Source organism: Ursus americanus, chromosome 20 (assembly GCF_024610735.1).
Source record: "Ursus americanus isolate L20-20 chromosome 20, mUrsAme1.1.p, whole genome shotgun sequence".
In the NCBI taxonomy this organism is placed as follows: Eukaryota; Metazoa; Chordata; class Mammalia; order Carnivora; family Ursidae; genus Ursus; species Ursus americanus.
The window spans coordinates 41,627,744-41,650,812 of record NC_142146.1 but is presented as its reverse complement, the minus strand read 5'-3'; the positions used below and the strand labels follow the sequence as shown (position 1 = coordinate 41,650,812).

The following is a 23,069-nucleotide window of genomic DNA, read 5'->3' as shown; positions in this document are numbered from 1 at the left end:
ATGATCTCAGGGGGTCCTGGGATGGAGCCCAGCCCTGCTTCTTCCTCTCCTCTGCCCTTCCCCTGCTCATGTGCGCGCTTGCTCTCTCACTTAAATAAATCTTAAAAAAAAAAAAAAAAGAATTTCACTTAAAGGCAACATAATTATTTTATTAGTAAAAATTCAGTTTACCTATGAATTTGGAAATACTTTCTTCAAAAATATTATAAGAAACTTTAGGTACAGAAGTTTTGTTCGAATGTCCTATTTCACATGTCAACATAGGAAGGAGTGTTAGAGGGGCGCCTGGGTAGTGCAGTCGTTAAAGCGTCTGCCTTCGGCTCAGGGCGTGATCCCGGCGTTCCGGGATCGAGTCCCACATCAGGCTCCTCTGCTGGGAGCCTGCTTCTTCCTCTCTCACTCGCCTGCTGTGTTCCCTCTCTCGCTGGCTGTCTCTCTGTCACATAAATAAATAAAATCTTTAAAAAAAAAAAAAGGAAGGAGTGTTAGAGATCCAAGATAATTTCTCTATAACTGGACAGTATTATATTGGGCTTTTTGTTTAATAAAGCTGGTCACCTACCATACTCTGCATCTTTATGCTTACTGGAAAAGCACCCATACTTTCATATGATGACACCCTTTCTATCACGATGATTGATTTAGGGAGCGTTTTCTGTCATATAAACTCAGAAGCAGAGAAAGCCAGGCCTTAATACAAAAAAAACAAAATAAAACAAAATGAACAACAATAAAAAATGTAACAGAGAGAGGCAAGAGATGGAGAGAAAGTTTACTTGTTTCCCCCAAAATATTAGAGCTAGACCTTGTTCTTAGTTTATGAGCTCCACACCCTAACAATTCAATCAAAATCTTTACAGGTAGAGAGCCCAAACACTGGTACTTTAACAAATCTTGCCAGGTTAGCAGCCAGCTTTGAGAACTGGTTCTAGACAGTTTGGCTGAGGCCCAAATGCATCTATAGTGTGGGGCTTGAAAGATACCCCAGTATCTGCTCAATCAATAATTCTTGGTTAATATACTTTGCCAGAATTTTAAAATACATCATTTGTGTCATGTTTCATTAAAATATATTCTAATGCTACATTACATTTTGATCAGTTGGCTCAAAGAGAAATTTGCAGCCCATTTCTGAATTGTCATTCCTTTGACCAGAGAGTTAAAAAAAAAAAAAAAAAAGTAAAGGCCTGCAGTTTCAGTGTTAAAAACAAAATATATGTGATTGTATTGGTTTAATAAGAGTCTTAACTTCATGCTTTTCAACACCAAGCATAAGAAACTGCAGTATTTCCCAGATTCCCGGAGATAAATGCCTGCAGTTACTTACTAAGTGTTAACAGATTTCGCAGATGTTCATGAAAATGATGTTTCCACCATCTCCACCTGCCTTTTTTTTTTTTTTAAAAGATTTTATTTATTTATTTGACAGAGAAACAGCCAGCCAGATAGGGAACACAAGCAGGGCGAGTGGGAGAGGAAGAAGCAGGCTTCCAGCGGAGGAGCCTGATGTGGGGCTCGATCCCATAATGCCGGGATCACGCCCTGAGCCGAAGGCAGACGCTTAACCGCTGTGCCGCCCAGGAGCCCCTCCACCTGCCTTTTAAGTAGGAAACATGTAAGTTTCTCTGTGGAAGAGTGGACCAGAAATAAATCAAATTTTTATCTTTTTTACATGAAAAGTAAAATCTTCGAAGTGTCAATTTTGTCCGATTTTCTTTAAAACTTCTTTTGGCCTCTTATTTTCCCCTTTCAAACACTGGGCCAAATTTTTATTGCTTTTCTCATTCTTCGATGAGTTTTTCACGTATTTCTTCTGATATTTGCTCTAGATTTTTGATATGCACTTCACGCACTGGAAGATTCAATCTGGTTTGGACATAATTTCTTTTTAATTTAATTTCTATAAGCCCCTTCTCTTTAACTTGGTACCTACTTCTCTGTATCCAAATTAAGAAGCAGTGTTCGCATCACCCAGTTTTGTTACCTTAATGTCTCCTGATCTATCCCTGAGGGAGATAAAGATTGATGTTCGTAAAGGGTATCTTCACATAATTTAGATTTTGTCTGTTAATGTCCAGCAATTTGCTTAGTCATAAAGTAAACATAAATATTGTGAATCCAAATATTTCCCTTAATGCAAACATTAAAAAAAGTCACCATGCCTTCATTCTAGGATGATGGTGTTCGTTTTTCTTATGTTCATACACAGGGGCCAGTTACCTTACTTCCTTCAAGTCCCGCTGTGACCGTGTATCTGGCCATCTGTGTGACTGACCAACATTCAGAGCGGTTGCCATCACAGTTAGTGGTTCAAAAGCATTGCTTTTGTACATCGTATTTGTTTGATTGGTTACTTGTTCTTGTACAGTATATTTCAATTCTCTGGAATCTGCCCTAAAATAGAGCACTCAAAATGTGTTCACTACGTTCTTAAGATTTTTTTTTTTTTTTAGAACTCAACAAGTGAGGTCATGCCAAATTTTACTTCTTTCACCAAAATGTTCTTAAGCATACCTGCCTTTTAGTTATGCTATCCTTGTGTTTAATTGACATATCCTACTTATTTGTACCCCAGAATTAATCTCATTTTCTCTTCCCTCTCTTTTCATTGTGTCCTACTGTTCCATTGGCTGAAATTTCTCTTTTGGTGCCACTCAATGAGTCAGAAATTCATGGTTATCAGCAAACCTTTCATTTTTGTTTGTTTTTGTTTTCTAGGAGATAGAGAACTCTTTGATAAAAAGATGGAGAATTCTTCCATTTTTTTATAGGTGGACAGATTCACTGTTTCCAAACAGCCTAGGAGAGGAACATATCCAAAGTATATTGCAAGGAATATTTTAATGTACTGTCCCACTGCGAGGAAATACTGTTTTATAAATTTGGCAGACATGTTTTATTCTATCAGCTCAGAAATGATGGCCAGGTAATCTGAAAAAGTGAAACAAAGAATTAATCAAACCAGCAAGCTAAGAAGATCCCAAAGAGAAGCGTTCTTTTCAATGCTGCTAAAAAGTCTCATTTGAATTACTATTTAACTGAATGTTCAGCAAGTACTTATTAATTGGCTGCTGTGCCAGGACTGTACTAATTCCTGGAGATTCAGAAGTGAAGAAACTGTACTGATGGACTTGCAGTCTTATCTCCTTAAATCATCGAAAGATTCTTTGATATAGGAGGGCTGGGATTAATGTGTCAATAATAAATAAGAATAAAGATCTAATGGCTTGTCATAGATCAAACTGGAACTTAAATGCCTTTATTCCTTTTTCGTGGTTTTTTTTTTCCCCCAAACTATAGTAATGTAATTTTGTTGTAATTTTTAAAAATCTATTATCAAGACAGTAAATGAAATTTAAAGCAGGAAAGAAACATTCTTAACTGATACCATTCAGATTCTGTTCTTTTTATCTTGAATAATTTACGGTTTGAATTAATATAACTTGGTTGCTTATTTCATAAACTCTTCCCCAAGCAAGAAAGTCAGACATTTTAGCTATGGGTACTCCTCCTTACTTCTTTACTTGGACTCATTCCTTTGTTCTGTAAATAATTTAGTGCTAGTTATGTGTCAAGCTCTATGCTTGGTTCTGCTCAAACTTCTTCCAAATTAATGAAAGAATCGGCACAGACTTTCTGCAGCCCGATTGCATATTCTTTCCACTAAAACTTCTGCACTTGTTCTCATCTTCTGGTACATCTGACAGGTACACTCTGTACAAATTAAACTGAAAGTCAAGAGGTCTGTTGGATCTGCTTTTATGAAGCTGTAGTGTTCCTCCTTCTGTGGTGTGTTCAACACACTTCTCATGCATTAGGAAATCTTAATTCTTTGGCGTACTATGCATGTATTATCTCCCCTCCACTGTAAAATTATAGACTACTCTTTCCAAACTCTTTCTTATACAATCCAAAGAACACACCAATATACTAACTTAATGAGACATGCTTTCTTCAAATTGTATTGTAGATTTTCATTTTTATTGAAACGTGGGCCCTGTAGACACTTTACAACTATATTCTGCTGGACAAACATTACTTAGGCTACTCCAGGTTAATACATTGTTTCTCAGTTCCCTGCCCTTCATCTGCCCTTCTCTACCAGAAAGTGTAGTAAGATTGAGGTATTGTTGAAAAAAGAAAGATAACAGTAATCTCAGTTATCTTATTTTTTTTCTTTTACAGGTCAAGGATTTTTTTTTCTTTTTATTTGTAGATATGGTATATTTATCTAATCCGTGAAGCTTGGTAGAGAGGTGAAAAAGTGTTAATATGGAAGAGATGTGAAACTAAGAACTGATAATCAGACTGAACAGCATCCCACAAGACAGAGGTATGGTGGGAGCAAGTGGTGGCTAGTTGAGAAGCAGGCAGTAATGATTGCATTATTAGGGTCACAAGGCAAATTTCTATCACCTGTACCCAACCCAGAGTCTCTTTTGCCTATGCCTTCCTAGGTGTAAGACAGGGATCACATATTTCTGAATCAGTTTTGTTATTCTTGTTCTTTTATACATTCAAAAAATGTTTCTTTTTTAAATTTAAGTTTGGTGCTTTCAAATGGAAGCATTATTCCACTATTTGTCCCTTACCTGATTCCCAAGGAATCCATACAGATGGCTCAGGAGAGATACTTTTAAAGTATCTGTTGAATGAATGATAACAGAATAACAATTTGATGTATGCTTCAACTCTCTTGTTTCATTGGAGCGCTAAATGCTGAATTTATTAGCTTTCCAAATTATGTACGAATATGGGCTTATATTCTTTACTGTATAAATTCAACTTCAAATCTTCTGCAGCTTTTTTAGTTTTCTGGTTCTAGATTCTTCCTTCTTGCAAAACACCCTGCAGACTCCGTTGAAATTATGGCATCTTTTATAACTGTATCATGTGCATTGCTAAGTGTAATAATGATAACATTTCAGAATATATATGGTTGAAGTATATATCAAATTTAATTCATCACATATTCACACCTATAGACCATAATTACAAAAGAAATCTGCAGGATATAATATCACTGTGAGAATTTCAATGCTGATAATTTGTTCTATGTTAAGTGGGAATCACAGACGTAAATGGAAATGGAAAAGAACATAAAACTCCTAGAATAAAACATAGGAAGAAACTTATATGAGTTTGGGTATGATGATGTCTTTTTAGATCAAGATTAAAAACAAGATCCATGAAGAAATCATTAATAAGCCAAGCTTCATTAAATTAAAAACTTATGCTCTGTGAAAGACATTGTCAAGAGAATGAGAAGGCAAGCCACAGATGGGGAGAAAATACTTGAAAAAGATATCTGATACAGGACTGTTATGTAAAATATACAAAGAACTCTTAAAACTCAACAATTAAAAAAAATAAACAATGAAATTTTAAAAATGGGCCAAAGACCTTAACAGACACCTCACCAAAAAAGATAGACAGATGGCAAATAGGCACATGAAAAGATGTTCCACACCATATGCCATCAGAGAAATGCAAATTAAAACAGTAAGATACCACCACACACTAGAATGGCCAAAACCCAGGACACAAACAACAAATGCTTGGCAAAGACGTAGAGCAACAGAACCCGTCACACATTGCTGATGGGAATGGAAAATAGTACAGACACTTTAGAAGACAGTTTGTTGGTTTCTTACAAAACTAAAAGTCTTAGGACCCAGCAAGTAAGTGGGCTCCTTGGTATTTGCACAAATTAATAAAAAAATTGTGTCCTTAAAACAACCTGCACCTGGATGTTTATAGCAGCTTTATTCATAATTGCCAAAACTTGGAAGCAACCAGGATGTCCTTCAGTAGGTAAACAGGCAAATAAACTGTGATACATCCAGACAATGAAATTATTCAATGATAAAAAGAAATGAGTTGTCAAGCCATATAAAGACATGAAGGAATACTAAATGCCTATTAGTAAGTGAAAGAAGCCAATCTGAAAAAGCTACATACTGCATGATTTTAACTCTGTAACATTCTAGAAAAGGCAAAACTATGGGGACACTAAAAACATGAGTAGTTGCCTGGGACAGGGTGGAGGGCAAAGGGATATGAATAAGCAGAGTAGAGAGGATATTTAGAGCAGTCAAAATACTCTATATTATAATGATAGACATATGTCAATATGCATTTGTCCAAACTCAATAGAATGTACACCAAGAGTGACCCTAAAGTAAACCATGAATTTGGGTTATTATAATGTGTCAATGTAAATTCATCCTTGGTTAAAAAAAAAAAAGTACTATTCTGGTGAGTGATGTTGATAGTGGGAAGCCTATGCATGTATGGCCTCAGAGGAAATACAGGAAATCTCTGTACCTCCCTCTCACAATTTTGTGATAAACCTAAAAATGCTCTTTAAAAAAAAAATCTTATTTTTCAAAAAAGGTATGGAGCTTACCCTAAGCATTCACATTTCTGAATATATTTGTAAAATGTCCGTAGCTCTGATTCAGCCAAAAACTTTTAAATCAGTAAATAATTCACTTTGCATACAAATACAATACAGAAAGATGCTCTGCTAATAAGTTAATGAATTATCTATCTACATTTAAGGACAAAGACCAATTCTTAGGTCTTTAGTCACAACATGAACACTCATTTCATTGAGTCTAAAATTCTGATGTCATAATAATTGTGAAAATGTGGCATTTGGAACTGCCATGTGTAAAAATTGAATTTGAGATACCCTTCTCATCTACATATAGTTAAATATTTATCTGATTTCAAGAAATATTTCCTTTTCTCCTTTTTGCTTTTGGAAGTGCTGACCTCTTAAATTTCCTAGTTCTTTAAATTTTTATTGAAGTGCCTTGGGTATTTTGGGATTTTGCAAACATGCATAAGTAAATATATGATGACCACATGGCCTAGTTGATAGTGTCTAAGAAATATACTTTCATTAAAGAATATTTTATATGTTCCATAGACACACATAAGAATCAGTCTGAAGTGGACCTAAGATTTAAAAAAAAAAAATTTGTTAGATAAAAAAAAGTAAGAGTAAGTTTTAAATACACTTATGTGAATGGACAGAAAAGTTATTTAATATGTTCTATGAAAGGAAAAATAAGAAAATGTAATATAGGGGCTCCTGGGTTGCTCAGTCATTAAGCATCTGCCTTCGGCTCAGGGCGTGATCCCAAAGTCCTGGGATCGAGCCCTGCATTGGGCTCCCTGCTCCACTGGGAGCCTGCTTCTTCCTCTCCCACTCCCCCTGTTCGTGTTCCTTCTCTCGCTGGCTGTCTCTCTCTCTCTGTCAAATAAATAAATAAAATCTTTAAAAAAAAGAAAATATAATATAATTAGATTTCAAGAACAGAACACATCTTTTTAAAAAAGATTATTCCAATGTCCCTTTCTACATCGAAGTGAGTATCATAACATTTAGAACAAAGCCTATGACAAGTCTCAATATTCAAGATAGAATTGGTTCAGATCTCAATCCTATTACCTGCTGGGCCAGTTACCTCATTGTCTCTAAGCCACAGTTTTCTCATTCCTTCCATCTTTCCACCACTGCCACATCCCACATAGCCCATGTTTATAACAGCGTGGTGTTCTTCTATTTTTTTTCTCCAAGCTCATAAATTATATATGAGCATATCTAGTGTATGCATACATCTATGCATGGTGTATATACCTATGTCCACATATATGCATGTATACAAGATATCTTTTTAGCAGAGAATCACCCCATGTTTTTGAGTATAATTTTACTTCAGAAAGAATTATGTTCTCTTTTTCTTCTTGATCAATCATATCTATTTGTGCCTCCTTGAGATGATATTGAAATCATTTTGATTAAGGTTCTATGTGTTCCCCACTCAGTCATTCTTTTCCATTCTTTATTGCTATGTTCTTGGAGTTGCAACTCACTTTCTACTTCATGTAGCATGGCAGTTGATCCAGATGGTATAAATGAGTTTAAGCTTTTAAAATCATATAAACTACATCCATGGGCACAAAATAACATGAAAATATATCTTTGAAACCACTGTCAATTATATTTTCAACATCATAGAATATGTGAAGACTCAGAAAACTTGTGAATGGCAAACTCTTCCAATTCTGGAAATCCAATTTTCCAGAGGATAAAAAGCAATATTGACTTGTAGAAATCACACACACACACACACACACACACACACACACACACACACACATTCTATTTTAATTTTCTACGGTTGCTTTAACAAATTACCACAAACTAGATCACATTAAATAACAGAATTCTACTCTGTCACAGTTTTGGGGGCTAGAAATCTGAAGAAAAGGTGTTATCAAGGTCGATTCATTCTTGTGGACTCAGGAAGAATCATTTCTATGCCCCTCTCCCAGGTTCTGGTGGTTCCTAGTAATCCTGGGTGCTCCTTGCTTTATACATACATCACTCCAATCTCTGCCTCCATTGTCACATGGTACTTTCCTATGTCTGCCTCTGTGTTCCAATTTCTCTCCTCTTGTAAGACACTAGTCATTGGATTAGAATCACCCCAATTTAATATGGTTTCATCTTAATTTAATTACATCTGTAAAGGCCCTATGTCCAAATAAGACCGATCACATGCACAGGTACCAAGGGTTAGGGTAGTAACTGATCTTTTAGGGCATGCCATTCAACCCACAATATACTGCAATGTCAATTTCAGGCAAATTTATAGTACTTTTTTAAAATAATAGTATGCGAGCGCTTAGCAAAAGGAGTGGTGAACGATATTAACAATTTTGTGTTCTCAAATATCAAAACTCATAAAACGGACACATTTGCCTTTCCTGCTTGTAACTATAAAGAGATCATGAGAACACCATGATCAACATTGTTTTTAACATACATGTAGCAGAAATTTTCATTTTAATTGCTTTGGGCAAGGAAAAAAGTGATTACATAACAGGACAGTCTAAGTAAATTTTTAACTGATCGAATGATTATAGAATTCAGTAATCAACACTGAATTTCTGTCATCCTGAGATTAGCCTCTAGTAACAACTTATCAGATTCTTTATTTGTCCCAGCATTTGTATCAATGACATGAATGTAGACATAAAAAAAGCAAACATAAAAAAGTCAAATTTTAATGACAAAGTCTAAGAAAAAAGCTAACATGATAGGTTAACAGAATACAAATTCAAATTAACCTTAATAGGCTACATCTAATTTTAGTCATAAGGCTGAGGAGCTAAATGGGTTTAATGAAGAAGATGAGATTATATAGGCAAATATGAGTTTCTGTTTCTAAAATTAAAAGTCAGTTGCCCATACAGAAACTCTATCTATAGCTTTAAAGAGCTAGTTTGATGATATCACCCATAAATGGCTAACCAGATTGTGTTCTTAAATTGCCATTAAATGAATTTCTGGGTGATGGGGCCTGGCTGGCTCAGTCAGTTTCGCGTCTGCCTTTGGCTCAGGTCATGAACTCAGGGTCCTGGGATGGAGCCCCACGAAGGGGCTCCCTGCTCCCTGCTCAGGGAGGAGTCTGCTTCTCTGTCTCCCTCTGCCCCTCCGCCCCTCTCCCCTCCAATTCTGTGTTTGCTCTCTCTTTCTCTCTCTCAAATAAATAAAATCGTTTTTTAAAAAATGAGTTTCTGGGTGAGACCTCCCTAAATTAGCCCTAAGTGAGCAGGTAAGATTCCAAAGAGAGCAAAAAACTTCTATTACTTGTGGTCTGGAGAGAAACAATTTCATGACAAGGATTTCTGTTTTTATTGACTGGTTAATGTGCGAGAGAAGTTAGTTTGAAACACAGCATTTATGTCAAGTCTGTCCGTAATGAGAAACCTGACAATGAGAAACTTTACTGTGAAGCATATGGTTGCTGGCATCCTGTTCATATCTAATGCTGTGCACAAACAGAAATATTTCCCATTGTCCAAATGCTCTTATCATTGCTGGCATCCTGTTCATATCTAATGATATATAGAAATATTTCCCATTGTTCAAATACTCTCCTTACACTGATTAGTTGGAAGCAAAGTTTATTTTCTGGGTCAGTGTTATAATGTATGAAGACTGTGGGAGCCATGGAGTACTTTAACTCCAAAAATTTTGAGAGCAGCAAGGAAGATTATCATTGAAAACTGGGCAATTTGCCGTATATTGTTTGCTGGCAAAACCATTAAGCTATTACTCTAGTTGCTGGGAAGAGTTTCTCTCCCATGCTCATCTCCCTCCACCCCCAACTTCAGCCTACTCTCATTTCTTGTTACCTTTATTTGCTCTTTTGTTAAAATTCTTTGGGTTCCATATCCCCTATCCCTTATATACAGACCTTACTAAAGAACTGAGGTCATATACCAAATGCTAGTAAATAAAAGGTCATCTACCAAATACTAATAAGTAAAATTTCTCTAGTATACAATGAAAAGACAGACTCCAGGGTAACTAATGTTGGGATTTAATCACCACAAATATACTAGAAATGGTTAATATGCTGATAAAGCTAATGTAATTGGGCCTCATTAATAGAGCCCTATTGATATTTCATTGTGTTACATAAGTATCAGACCAACTATTAGAAAGCAATTAATACCTCTAAGGAAAGTAATCTCAATGTAAGGAATCTGTGATTATGACAAATAGAAATAGCAAAAAGAAGGTGTTCAATCTTAGGAAGAAAATATCTAAGGAAAAGTGGATAACGACTTATAAAAACTCAAAAGGCTATTGAATTAAAGTTAGAAATATATTCTCTTTTGGAACAAACAATAGAGTCAAGAAAAAACAATGTCTTCTGGATATAGATTTTGTTTAATAAAAAGAGTTTTCTAACAGTTTGGTTTATCTAGCAATGAACTGCTTAAAAATGTTATGAGTTTGTGAGAGTTAAAGTTTCAATAATGGTAAGTTAGCTTGTACAGGGATAACTCTCCCATTGATAAGAATTAGTAAACCCGAAAAAAAAAAAAACACAGCTATTTGAAGACATTGGACAGCTGTCAAAAGCTGACCAAAACTGTAGGGGATTTGACCAGTAAAAGAAGGTAATTATAATAACCGAGTGAGATGCATGTTTATACAGCCTTTTCCCCGTGGACATTCCCCAGTCCTCAGGTGCAGGGCAGCTAGAACTCAAGTAGAATGCTTTAGTTTTACCGACCTGTGATGTCACTGAAGAGATTTCAGGTAGCACATTGAGGGTATCAGACAGTAGATGATACCGAGGGAAGAACATTAATACCTGCCTATAAAAAGCCCTAAAATCCTTGACTGACCATTGAATTATACATGTGCTGGAGATACTCCAGTGATGTCAGCAAAAAGTAGCAGGTGAAAGAACTGGACAGAAATTTCAGTTGCTGTTCACTGCAAGCAAATAGAATTTGGAATATGAGGACTGCCAAGGATAGTGGGGTTTGTTAAAACCTTCAGGCATTTGACAGATTGGTGTTAACAAAGCATAAACCAAAGGCTCCAGAAGTTAAAGATGATTTGCCTTCAGTTACATATCAGAGAATAATTAATTCTTTTCAGAGGAAGAAGACCAAAATCAGAAACTTTACAATATATTATCCTTAACATCCTATACACAATACAAAATTAATATATATCCTAAGAAACAGAAAATTGTGGGTGTTTGTGCTCTGTCAAAAAAAAAAAAAAAGAAAGAAAAAAAAGCAACCTATAGAAACAGATCCCAAGATGAATCACCTATTGGCATAGCGTAGTAAACAGGTATTATAAATATGTTTAATAATTTAAAGAAAATGATGGTCAAAATGAATGAACAGGTGTGCAATCTCAGCAGGTACATAGAAGCTGTGAAAAAGAACCGAACAGAAATACTAGAACTGAAAAGTGTAATATCTGTAATGACCTTAATAGCAGATTGAAATAAGGCCAGTATATTATGAAAAGCAAGCCACAGAAATTATTCAACTTAAAGAGAAAAAAATTAGAAAAAAGCAAACAAAGTCTTGGTGACATGAGGCAATATTAAGTAGTCTAACAAACATTTCATTGGATTCACAGAAGGAAAGGAAAGAGCAAGAATGGGCTACGGAAGTAATTTAACAATAATGGTTGAAAGTTTACCATGATCAACCTACATACCTATGACACTCAGAGGACTCTAAGTAGGATAAATACAAGGAATACCACACATCATAAACTAACCACAGAAAACCAAAGCTAAAAAATTTCATCTCAAAACCAGTAAGATGAATCCCATCAGACAAAAATGGAAGTTAAAACTGGAGGGAAAGAAAAAAATCTGTTTGCCCAAAATTCTTTATCTAGTGAAGATACCATTAAAATGCATATAAAATAAAAATACTTTCAGATTTAAAAAGCTGAGAGAATTTCTAGGTAGCTGTTCTGAACTACAAGAAATAGTAAAGAAAATTCTCCAGCCTGAAGGGAAGTGAGATAAGTTTCTATCTACAAGAAAAAATGAAGAGCAAAAATTATGCATATCTGGGTAAATATAAAAGTTATCTTTTTTCTTTTCTTAACATCTGTAAAAGACAACCAACTGCTTTATCAAAACAACATTTTGTTACATAGTTTATAATTTGTGTGCATGTAAAGCACGAGAGCAAGGACACATAGTACTGAGGAACCAAAAAGTCTTGTGGCAAATTTTTAAATTTTATATGAAGCAGTACAATATTAACTCTAAGCAGAGTTCGGAAATGTAGGAACAACTAGTAAAAAGAAAATACAAAGAGATGTAGCTAAGAACAACTAGAATAGGATAAGTACAAAAAAATAATTAATTTATCATTTCTTGAAAGTATCCAAGTAGAAAGGTCATCAGATCAGGAATCTCAGGAAGACTTGGGTTCGAATCATTTATATTCCCCACAAAACTTCTGATTTGGGCATAAGACACACTTTCATTAATTTCTTTTCCCGTCCCCCTCAAGGCAGTATGTTTCACAGGGCATGTTTTGCTTTTGAATTTTTTGCCATCTTTCATGTGGCCATTGTGGATGTTTGCATTCATAAGCTCAATTTCTTGATTACTCATGAATTCAGAACAAAACTAATAGTAAAATATTTTGCTGCAGTTTTGGCACCAGTTTGTTTTATGCTTTCCATATAACTTTCTGTATTTATGTAATGTCTTGTGCAATTATTACTGAGAAATACAATATAAATTTTTAAAACCTATTCTCACGTGCATACTAACAAACAGCATACAAAGAAAAATGGAAAATTCCAGAACTCCACTCCCATATGCCTTCCCCTATCTAAACTTCTCTCATAGTGAAGCACTGCCAAGTACTCTTCAGATCTTAATCTAATTTACTTCTGCCCAGTTCTGATTTTTTTTTTATAACGTCAGGGACCTTTTTAGGCTCCCCAGCTTTAGTCGGGATTGTGCTTCTCCCCATGGACCACCCCAGAGCTGAACCCCAGGAGTTTGGGAAAAAAAGCATTTGTGCGCAACAATGGTAATTAACAAATGGCAGTTTTCTCCCAACTCAAAAAACTAGGCAACCCTGCTCCCCTTCCCTTTTTCCTGGACTCCCTCCCTCCAACATCAAATTGGCCTCCTCCAATCCCGCGGAAAAGAAAACAGAATGCCTGGGCCTGCGCCTGAGTGTTTCCAGCCAGCGTTGCATTGCCAAGGCCAGCTCTCCAAGCCAAGGGTCTAGGGGGGTGGGAGCAGATGCAAATTAACCGGGCTGTTGCGAAAGAGTGGTTTCTTCTTTTCCTTTCCGTGCACAGTAATCTCAGCAAAACTCTCAGGCTGTGGAAATTGCCTCCCTCATTACAGGCAACCGTCGACAGGTCCTTACCTTTCTCTACACCTCACACTAGAGCTGTGACAACTTTTCTCTCCGTGTCCCCGTCCCCTTTTTTTTCCTGTGGACGCCCACGCTAGTGGCGCCCCGCGCCTCCCGGGACAACCCACCCGCGGCGGGCGAGCTCCAAGCGCGGGGGGCGGGGTCCGAGGCCAGAGCGACCGCGCGCCCTGGGGGAGGGTCTGGGCGAGCCGGGACCACGCCCCTGAGCCCCGCACCGCCCCGTCCCCTCCGGGCACTAGTTTGTTTTTAATTTGAAAAGTCCTCCTCTTCCTTCTCTCTTTCCCCGCCCCTTGTCTTTACCCCGCTCGGCGGGGAAAGTTAGACCCCGGGCCTGGCGTCGTGGGTGCGGAGAGGACAGCGAGCCGGGCGGTGAGTGGGGCCCAGCGGCGGGCGAGGAGCGGGGTCCGGGAGGCGCGGGCGCGGAGCTGCGTGATGAGGGGAGGCCGGGAGCTGGCGGACGCGGGGACGCGCGGCGCTGTGGGCTGGCACTCGCCCGCCCGCTGTGCCGCGCGCTGCATCCTCACGTGGTGCGGGAGTTTCGGGGCTCCGGGCGCGCGTCTGTCCGGAGACGCGGCGGGGGACAGGCAGAGCCTGTTTCCATCCCTGGGTTGGGGGTCGGGCAGCGGCAGCGGCCCCGGAATGAAAGCTTCTGTTGGGAAGACCGTTCTTCAGGAGCAAAAATGCGCTCTGGGAGAGTTGGCTGCGCTTCCCGGCCCTCCCCGTCTCCTTTCTAGCGTGTCCCGCGGGAGGAAGGCGCGTTGCTTGGGGGCCGCCCTGGCCACCCGAGGATCTCTGCCCCGCAGGCCGGGTCCTTCCTGACCGGGCTCCCCTTGCGTCTCTCGCAGGCATCCCCTCGGCGCAGCACTCAGGTACTCCTTCCAGGCTGATTCGCAGGTAAAAGGGTTTGTGGTAACTTCAGAGATTTGGCGGGCGGAGGGGCGTGGGTTACAGGAGAGAACCCTTCTCTCATTTTAAAAATGCGGACAAACTGAGGAGATGTAATTTATCTTGGGGTGTACTTGGTATGTTTCTATAAAACAAAACGTTTATGTTTCAAGACTTAGATTTTTCTTTCATTTACTTTTCTGGTATTTTTATCTTAGGATCTACAGTTCAGTTGAGTTTTTGATTCTGTATTGCATATTTAAAGTGTAGCTACCAAAACGAGTACAGATGAAGCTATTAGGATTGATTTCATACCATATAAAAAAAAGATTGATTTCCCACCTACTTAAGACTATGGATTTAATATTTCACTCAATTGTCTTCGTTAATTTTGAAATACTAGCGTCATTTCCATTAGATTTGGAAAAGCGAAGAATGCTCATGACATTCTGTGACGTTGTGAATGGTATATATAGGTCAGTGATATCTGGCAAGGGAACACATTAACATTCTGAGTAGGGGAAAAAGAAACGAAATTATTTCTTTTTACACATAATGTGATTGTGTATCTTGAATGTCTATAGGAAACAACTGAAAATATCCTAGAAAAAGAATTTAATGAAGTGTCCAATTGCATCTAGCCTATAGATAGATTATAGGATCCAATTGCATCTAACTAATAGGTATCAATAGATGTTACATAAACAAAAAAATACAACTGAACAAAATAAACCATTTTAGCCTGAAATAACACGAAATTGAAAACTTACTAAAAAAAAAGGTAAAACTACAGACGTGAACATACAATGAATGCATAAGTAAAAATGCTGTAAAATACGGTTTTTCTAAATATACAATTTCTTTAAGAGAATATATAAATTAAATAGATTCCTGATTTTTTTTGTTTCTAAGTCAGCTGTTTAGCCCATGTGCAAAAACAGTAGATATTCTTTACTACATAATAAAAGGTATTATCAAGCTATAGTGGTTAAAAGACTGTGGAATAGGGAATAGAGCAGACAAGTCAATGAAACTGGACAGATTTCAGAATAAAAGGAATGCTCCCATTTTATAAACATACATGTTAAATCAGGTGGGGAAGAAATGTCATGTAATTGATCATATTTAAATAATCAGGTATTTATTTGGGAAAACTCGTAATAAAACTGGAACTTTCTTACTCTTAGCACACAAATGTAATCTAGATGACTTATTAATTTTAATCTTAAGGTATGAAATCTGAAAGTAAAAGAGGAAAACCCAAATGAATATTTGTGAACATGGCATGTGGGTAAATTTTTTTGAGGTTGATACAAAAACCTACAGCCTATTTAGGGACATGGTTCTTACTAACAATTTGCGTTCAGAAAACATACAAATAGGGAAATTGTTAACAGAAAAAGAGCTAATTATACTAGTATGCCTAGAACTCTCATTAAGACTTTTAAAATCAACAATCAGTTTGAGGACATAAAGAGTCAGTTCAAAGCAAGAGAAATGCAAATGGCAAGCAGTATACTTGGCCAGGCTAATTATCAGAAAAGTACAATTAAAGTAAGAGTTTTTGTGTGTCTTACTGATTTTGAAAGTCTGATAATATTCAGTATTGTTGATAATGTAATGAGAGAAATACAGTCTAACAAACTCTTAGTGGAAATGTATTGGTAAAGCTTTTTTATGGTGATAGCTATTAAACTTTTCAAATATTCAGTCACTGGAGTTTATCATGCTCTTAAGCGTGCAAATAAAACTCTGTCAAAGATGTTCACAGTAGCATTATTTGTAATACAGAAAACTTGGAAACAATTTCATAACCATTGTTTGGAATTTGGTTACATAATTTATGGTACATCCAAAGGTGGGATAATGTATAGTTTGAAACATTTAATAGCTCTAAATGTTGGTGGAAATATGTCCAAAGTATATTATAAGTTGGAACACAAAAAACAAGTTGAAACAGTATATATATATAAATAGAATATATATACAGTAACAACATTTTTGTAAATAAAATGTAGAACCAGACTGAATTATATTATGTGTATTCACGTTCTCTTAGTTCTATAATATATGTGTGTCTAAGGGAAAAGTGATGTTATTATAATAGGAAAAATAATAAATAATAAAGGTCCTGGAAGTGTATTTAGTAATTTATATAGATTAATTCCTTTCTGGATATATTAGTTGTCATTCAATGTGGAAAAAATATATTTTCTTTCACAAAGCTTTCCATGTTGTTCTCTTCATTTACTTTATTTTTGAATGTCCTCTTTGTGTCTTCCTTTGAAAATTCCTTCCTTTATCTCCTTTCTTAGTATTGAGTACTATGATGTTTCTTAGAGGCACACAACTGAAAACTTTTGCCTGAGGGATTTTACAGCCTGTTAACTTTCTTACAAATAAAAAATGCAGGGAATGTTCATGTTCTTAATGTATTTCAGCAGCATTGTACTAAAATTAAAATTAACCTTTACAGTACTTCAGGATAAGAGAGAGATGCTTAAAAAGAAAACTAAAATTGGACTACAAAAAGTAGAAAAGAGTGTATGGCAAAAATGAAGAAAAAATAAATGACAAATTTGGGGGAAAACATTCTTAAAGTTCTAATACTATTCATATGAATAAAATCTAAAAAAAAAGACAAACAGAAAAATGGACAAATGACAAACAGTTCACAGAAATGGGGTTGCATATTACTTTTAAATGTAATAAAAACTGCTCAACTTACTCATAAGATCTAGAAAATAAAGTGGTTTTACTTTTCAGATTGGCAATGACAAAAATGTTGATAAAACATCATATTAGGAATCTCACACATTTTTGTCTCATATGAACCGATTCAAATTGTTTGGAATACAATTTGAGAATATATGTCAAAATAAAAATGCACAATACTTTGATCCAGCAGTCTGCTTCCAGGAATTTAAGACTCAGGCACAAAAAGAAGTATATATAAGTCTATTATAGCATGCTTTTAATTGCATGTATTTGGAAACTATTTAAATTTTCATCATTAATAGACCAGTTAAAACTGATGATTACCAAAATGGAGCTGGGCAGGCGGATGGGTTAAATAGGTGATGGGGATTAAGGAGGACACTTGTGATGAGCACCAGGCGATATATGGGAGTATTGAATCACTCTATTGTACACCTGAAATTAATATTATACTATGTTTACTAACTGGAATTTAAAATAGGCCAATTAAATTGTACAGCCATTCAAAAGAATAAGGTTATATGAATTGTAGTCAACATCAAAACATTTTAACACATGCAGAAACAAAGTGCAGAAAGGTATATAGAAGACTGTCATTTGTATTAAAAGATATATTAGTTTGTGTATACTTAGAAAATCTCATGGAAGACAAAAAGTCCATCTATGGTTGCCTTTTGAAATGAGAAATGGGGATCTAGGTAGGAGGGATTTTTACTTTTCATGGTATAAGTATATGTACTCCTTGACTACTTGATTAATTTCAGTGTTTGTTTGCAGATAATACCTATTTTAAAATATGTTCTTATAAATGTAAGGTTTCTTATCAAAATGACTTAATTGTAGGTCATATGCCATCCTGTTTTGGTACAGTTTTTAATACTAGAAGACTAGCCAGAAAATGACACAATAAGGCATTTTATGGTAATCTTCCAGGTATCATAATTGACATGGTAATGTTTCCTTAAATGTATTGTATAAATATTATGAATAATATTACTCTTCTGGTATTTTTGTACTCCAAGTAACAAAAACATTTCTCCCTTGAAAGCTAAAATGGAGAAGCCTAATATTCTTTTCAAACAATTGAAACCAATTTAGTGTCTAATAAAACTATTTACGAACTGTGGCTGTCACTTTGCTTAGAGAGAGAGGTGTGGGCACATGCACGGGAGCGCTGCAGGGAGGGGCAGAGGGAGAGAGAATCTCAAGCACACTTCCTGCTGAGCACAGAGCCCTATGTGGGGCTCAATCTCAGGACCCTGAGGTCATGACCTGAGTCCAAATCAAGAGTCAGACACAATCCACTAAGCCAACCAGATGCCCCACTTTGCTTCTATTTAATCTCATTCTCTTATTTTATTTATTTATTTTTTAAATGTTTATTTATTTGAGAGAGAGAAAGTGCACACACGAGTGGGGAAAGGGACAGAGGGAGAGGGAGAGAAGCAGTCTCCCTACTGAGCATGCAGAGCCTACCCTAGGGCTTGATCTCAGGAACCTGAGGTCATGACCTGAGCCTAAACCAAGAGTCAGACACAACTGACTGAGCCACCGAGGCACCTCCTAATCTCATTCTTTTATTTTAAAACAAAGCCAAATAACCAACCTCCAAGATTCTTCTCTGCTAAAAAGAAGTAAATATTCCACCACAGACCTTTCATTGGGAAGGAATCATGGTGTGACCAAAATAAGAAATATGTTTATATCGGTTATAAAAACATAACAGTAAAAATTGATTAGATTTTGCCAACATTTTTGTTCCTAGTGAAAACCACAGTTTCTTTGAAGTTTTTTGTAGGGCTGATTTCATGCAAAGATATAATTAAATAAATACATGTTCTACAAATAGTCTTAATGAGAGATTCTGTGCATCTTCGGGACATTTCTACTGCATATTTTATCCTAAAGTAACAGACCGAGGTTTATCTTGTTAGTGCAAGCCTTTGTAATAGCTTTTTGAGTTGGATAGTTTCTTAATTCTAGCTATGTGACAGCAACCTATTAAGTTGCCAAGGTGTGGAACAGAGTGACGGAATTCTTCAGTCATAGGACTTTAATCCATTCATGTTGAGCCCACTCAACTATCCAGTTCCCTGGTAACCGAGAAACCCGTAAAACTAATCAACACAATTATACATACTTACAGGAGCCAGGATTTTGGCTCAAAGTCTATAAAGAGAATCGTACTTGGAAGTGTGTGTAAAACATTTCAACTTTGCTGAACTTGAGATCTAAATAGTTACAGAGTATATTGTTTTATTTCTTTTTATTCTTTTTCAATTCAGATTATAAAATCTATTAGATTATATTCCTAATACAAGAATGAGAATGCATCACTTAAAAATTTTACAGCGTATCTTGGATTTCTTTGGAACTTCAGAAGAGATTTACTTGGGTTTACCAGTGAGGTTTGAGGAAAATTAGATAGGTGTTGCATTAGTAAATTGAAGATTTAATGGAGTTTATTAAGATATGATTCCTTTCGAAGATGGATTTTTACTGGAGAAAGAGAGGTTGTTAATCTGTAGTTATGGATGGGTGGGTGTGTGGTGAGGGGTATATCAGACTCACTTGGGAAATGGTTTCAAGCTTCATACACTTAGAGAAAGAAGTCCCTTAGATTTGCGGTTCTCAGAGTGTGGGCCTAAATCAGCAATGTCAGCATCACGTGGTCTCATGTGGTATATGGCATATTTGGAATAGTTCCAAATTTCTTTAATACACCTGCTTCTTCCTCCTTGAGACTTAATGTACTTGATTGCTGAGGTACAGAATTTTGTGTGGGAAGGAACTTTGGAAATCAATTTGTTCAAACTTTCAGGTTTGTATACCTAACACATATTTGTCTGTATGTGTTCTATCTGACTGAAGTTCTCTTTATGAAATGTTTGCATAGTTTTTTCAGTTTCAATGTGATGAAAATTTTGTAATTTTTACATTCACAACAAACTGGACCATATTATTTAATAACATACTTAGCAAATTTGACCTTCTTAAATATTCTTAACAATATTGGATTAAGAAGGCAGAGAAATGTCTACGTTTATTTTGGAAATGTTAACATCAAATGGTGACTTAATATTTGGAATATTTTTGTAGGAAAGTTGCATATCCTATTAATCTTTTAAAAATTTCTACTATGTCAAGTAACTTTGAATAGCATTTTAGCAAAAGTTTAAAAAAAAACTTTATTTTATGTCATAATCTAAGAATATTTATTTACTTAAAAATATTCTTAGCAACTCAATCCAGCTAAAAAATCTACACAAAACACCACTATCATATTGAGCTGTAGAAGGTGTTAATTTTTATTTCAGTTTTATTTTCTCAATTGTTTTTGTGTTGTTTTAATGTTGGAGGTTTATATGCTTATAAAAGTTTTGAAAAGTTTTCCCAGTAGAAAAGAAATAAAAGATCTGCAAATTTGATTTTGTCCCAGACTTTTGAAATCATTTTCTTAGTTTATAATATGTGCTTATGCATTCTATGTTTCTATTTTGAATAATTAAATATTCCCAGTAGAAAAGTATTTTCTTTCTAATTTCAGTGTTGGGCCTTTATCCAAGGAAGGATAATAAGATATATTTAAACAGGTGATGACTTTATTGAGGCATAATGAGGTGGATTTTGCTGGATTCATCATGCTGTTTGCTTTGTGATACATATGGAAAGTCCTTAACCTAAACTATGTATACAGTGTTTTTGCAGACTATTTCATTATTGTGAAAGAACTGACCCCACACAGAATCTAATATATGATCATTGCAATAGCTAAATCCCAGAAAGCTATTAAGGTTGATAAATTTACCCTGGGACAATCACATTTTTAAGAGGAGAAGGAAATTGTTAATATTGTTAAGTGGTTTTCCAAATTTAAATGTAAATCAGTTAGTTTGCAAGTAGATAATAAAAGATGGTATCAGTAGTATTTCAGCTACCCAAGGAAGTTATATTAACTGTAGTTGAAATCCACACATGAGGTCAGCTTTGGGGGAAATTGCTATATGAATAACTTTCAGTTTATAAAATCTTTAGAAAATGTATATACTTCTGGAAGTTCACCACATTCATGACCTATTGTTTTCATTCAGTTCAAAATATTTTTCTTATTTCCCTTGAGATGTCTTTTTTGACTATGGATTATTTAGAAGTGTGTCGTTTTTATTTCTAAGTGGTTGGAGATTTTCCCGTTACTCTTCAGTTAGTGATTTCCAGGTACATTACAGTATAGTCAGAAAACACACTTTGTTTGATTTTAGTCCTTTGTCATTTTTTTAAGATTTTATTTATTAGAGAGAGAGAGCATGAGGGGGAGGGGAGCTATAGAGGGAGAGGGAGAAGCACAGCATGGAGCCTGCCATAGGGCCCCATCCCAGGATCCCGAGATCATGACCTGAGCCGAAGGCAGCCACTTAACTGACTGAGCCACCCAGGTGCCCTAATCCTTTTTAATTTTTAAAAAATACTTTATAATTTTTAAAGGTTTGTTTTATGACCCAGAATCTGGCCTGTCTGGGTGAAGTTTCCATGTGTTGTAAAGAATGGGTATTCTGATGTGGTTGAGTGGAGTGTTCTATAAATGTCGCTGTTGGCTGATTTCAGTTCTTTAGTGTTATAGCTGAGTATCTCTCCACTGGTGCTGTAGATTCCTGAAGGAGAAAGTAAGTGTTCAAGACTCCAGCTGTAACTGGGGACTTGTCTGTTGCTCCTTTCAATGCTGTCAGTGTTAGCTTCATGGATTTTGAAGCCCTGTTTTTAGGTGGAGTGACATTTAGGATTGCTATATCTTGGTTTGACTCCTACTTTTCAATGATGGCCCTCTGATAATTTTCTTTGCTCTGAAATCTACTTGTGGAATATTAATTCCAGCTTTTTTTCTCTTAATAACTTCATTGAGATATAGTTCACATGTCATAAAATTCATTTGTCTAAAGTTTATTGCTTTTTACTGTACTCACAAAGTTTTGCAGCCCTCACCACAATCTAATATTAGAAAATTTTCATAATTCCAAAAACAAACTCATGCCCAATAGCAGTCATTCTGCATTCCTGTCACTTTCCCTCCAGCCTCTTGCAACCCCTAATCTTTCTACCCTTATAGACTTGCCTATTCCGGATAGTTCATGTAAAAGGAATCAATTATACAGTATATGGTCTTTTGTGACTGACTTCTTTCACTCTTTTACTTTCTTTCGATTAATGTTTTCAAGGTTCATTCAAGTTGTATGTATTAGACTTTATTATCGTTTATGGCTGAACAATATCCCATTGTGAGGATATATCACTTGTCAAAGTTTACCCATTCAGCAGTTGGTGGACATTTGAGTTGTTTCCATTTTTTGGCTATTTCAAATAATGTTGCTGTGTACATGTTTTTGTGAAAATGTTTTTATTTCTCTTTAGTATGTACCTAGGAATAAAATTGCTGTCATATGTTTAACCGTATTAACCATATTAAACTCTATGTTTAGTCTTTCAAGGAACTGCCAGACTGCTTTCTAGAGCAGCTGCACCATTTTGCATTTCCACCAGCAGTGAAGGAGGGTTTCCAGTGTCTCCTCATATTTGCTGACTCTTGTTATTGTCTGTCTTTTTTATTATAGCTATCTTAGTAGATGGAAAAGTTAATTGTAGTTTTGATTTGCATGCCTTTGATGACTAATGGTGTTGAGAATCTTTTTATGTCCTTATTGGCATTCATG

At 36.0% G+C, this 23,069-nt stretch overlaps 1 protein-coding gene and 2 long non-coding RNA genes across 5 annotated transcripts in view; 2 read left to right on the top strand and 1 right to left on the bottom strand.

Moving 5' to 3' along the window:
• The window catches only part of LOC123802517 (uncharacterized), a 75,856-nt gene extending 69,164 nt beyond the window's left edge, over positions 1 to 6,692 (top strand). For all 3 annotated transcript variants that reach the window (XR_015727889.1, XR_015727888.1, XR_015727890.1), the window contains one exon: positions 1,430 to 6,692. This is a non-coding gene — a long non-coding RNA (uncharacterized LOC123802517). The remainder of the gene's footprint in view (positions 1 to 1,429) is intronic.
• Positions 79 to 13,942, bottom strand: LOC148108412 (uncharacterized). The gene is made up of 3 exons (XR_015727891.1): positions 13,756 to 13,942; positions 563 to 690; positions 79 to 458 (listed from the first exon to the last, which is right to left on the bottom strand). It is a non-coding gene; the product is annotated as an uncharacterized LOC148108412 (long non-coding RNA).
• Positions 13,943 to 13,993: 51 nt separating this feature from the next.
• PLSCR4 (phospholipid scramblase 4) overlaps positions 13,994 to 23,069 on the top strand; it is a 43,897-nt gene continuing 34,821 nt past the window's right edge. Inside the window, exons 1-2 of the mRNA XM_045813253.2 lie at positions 13,994 to 14,133; positions 14,610 to 14,658. The gene's annotated coding sequence lies outside the window, so the exon portion shown is untranslated. The remainder of the gene's footprint in view (positions 14,134 to 14,609; positions 14,659 to 23,069) is intronic.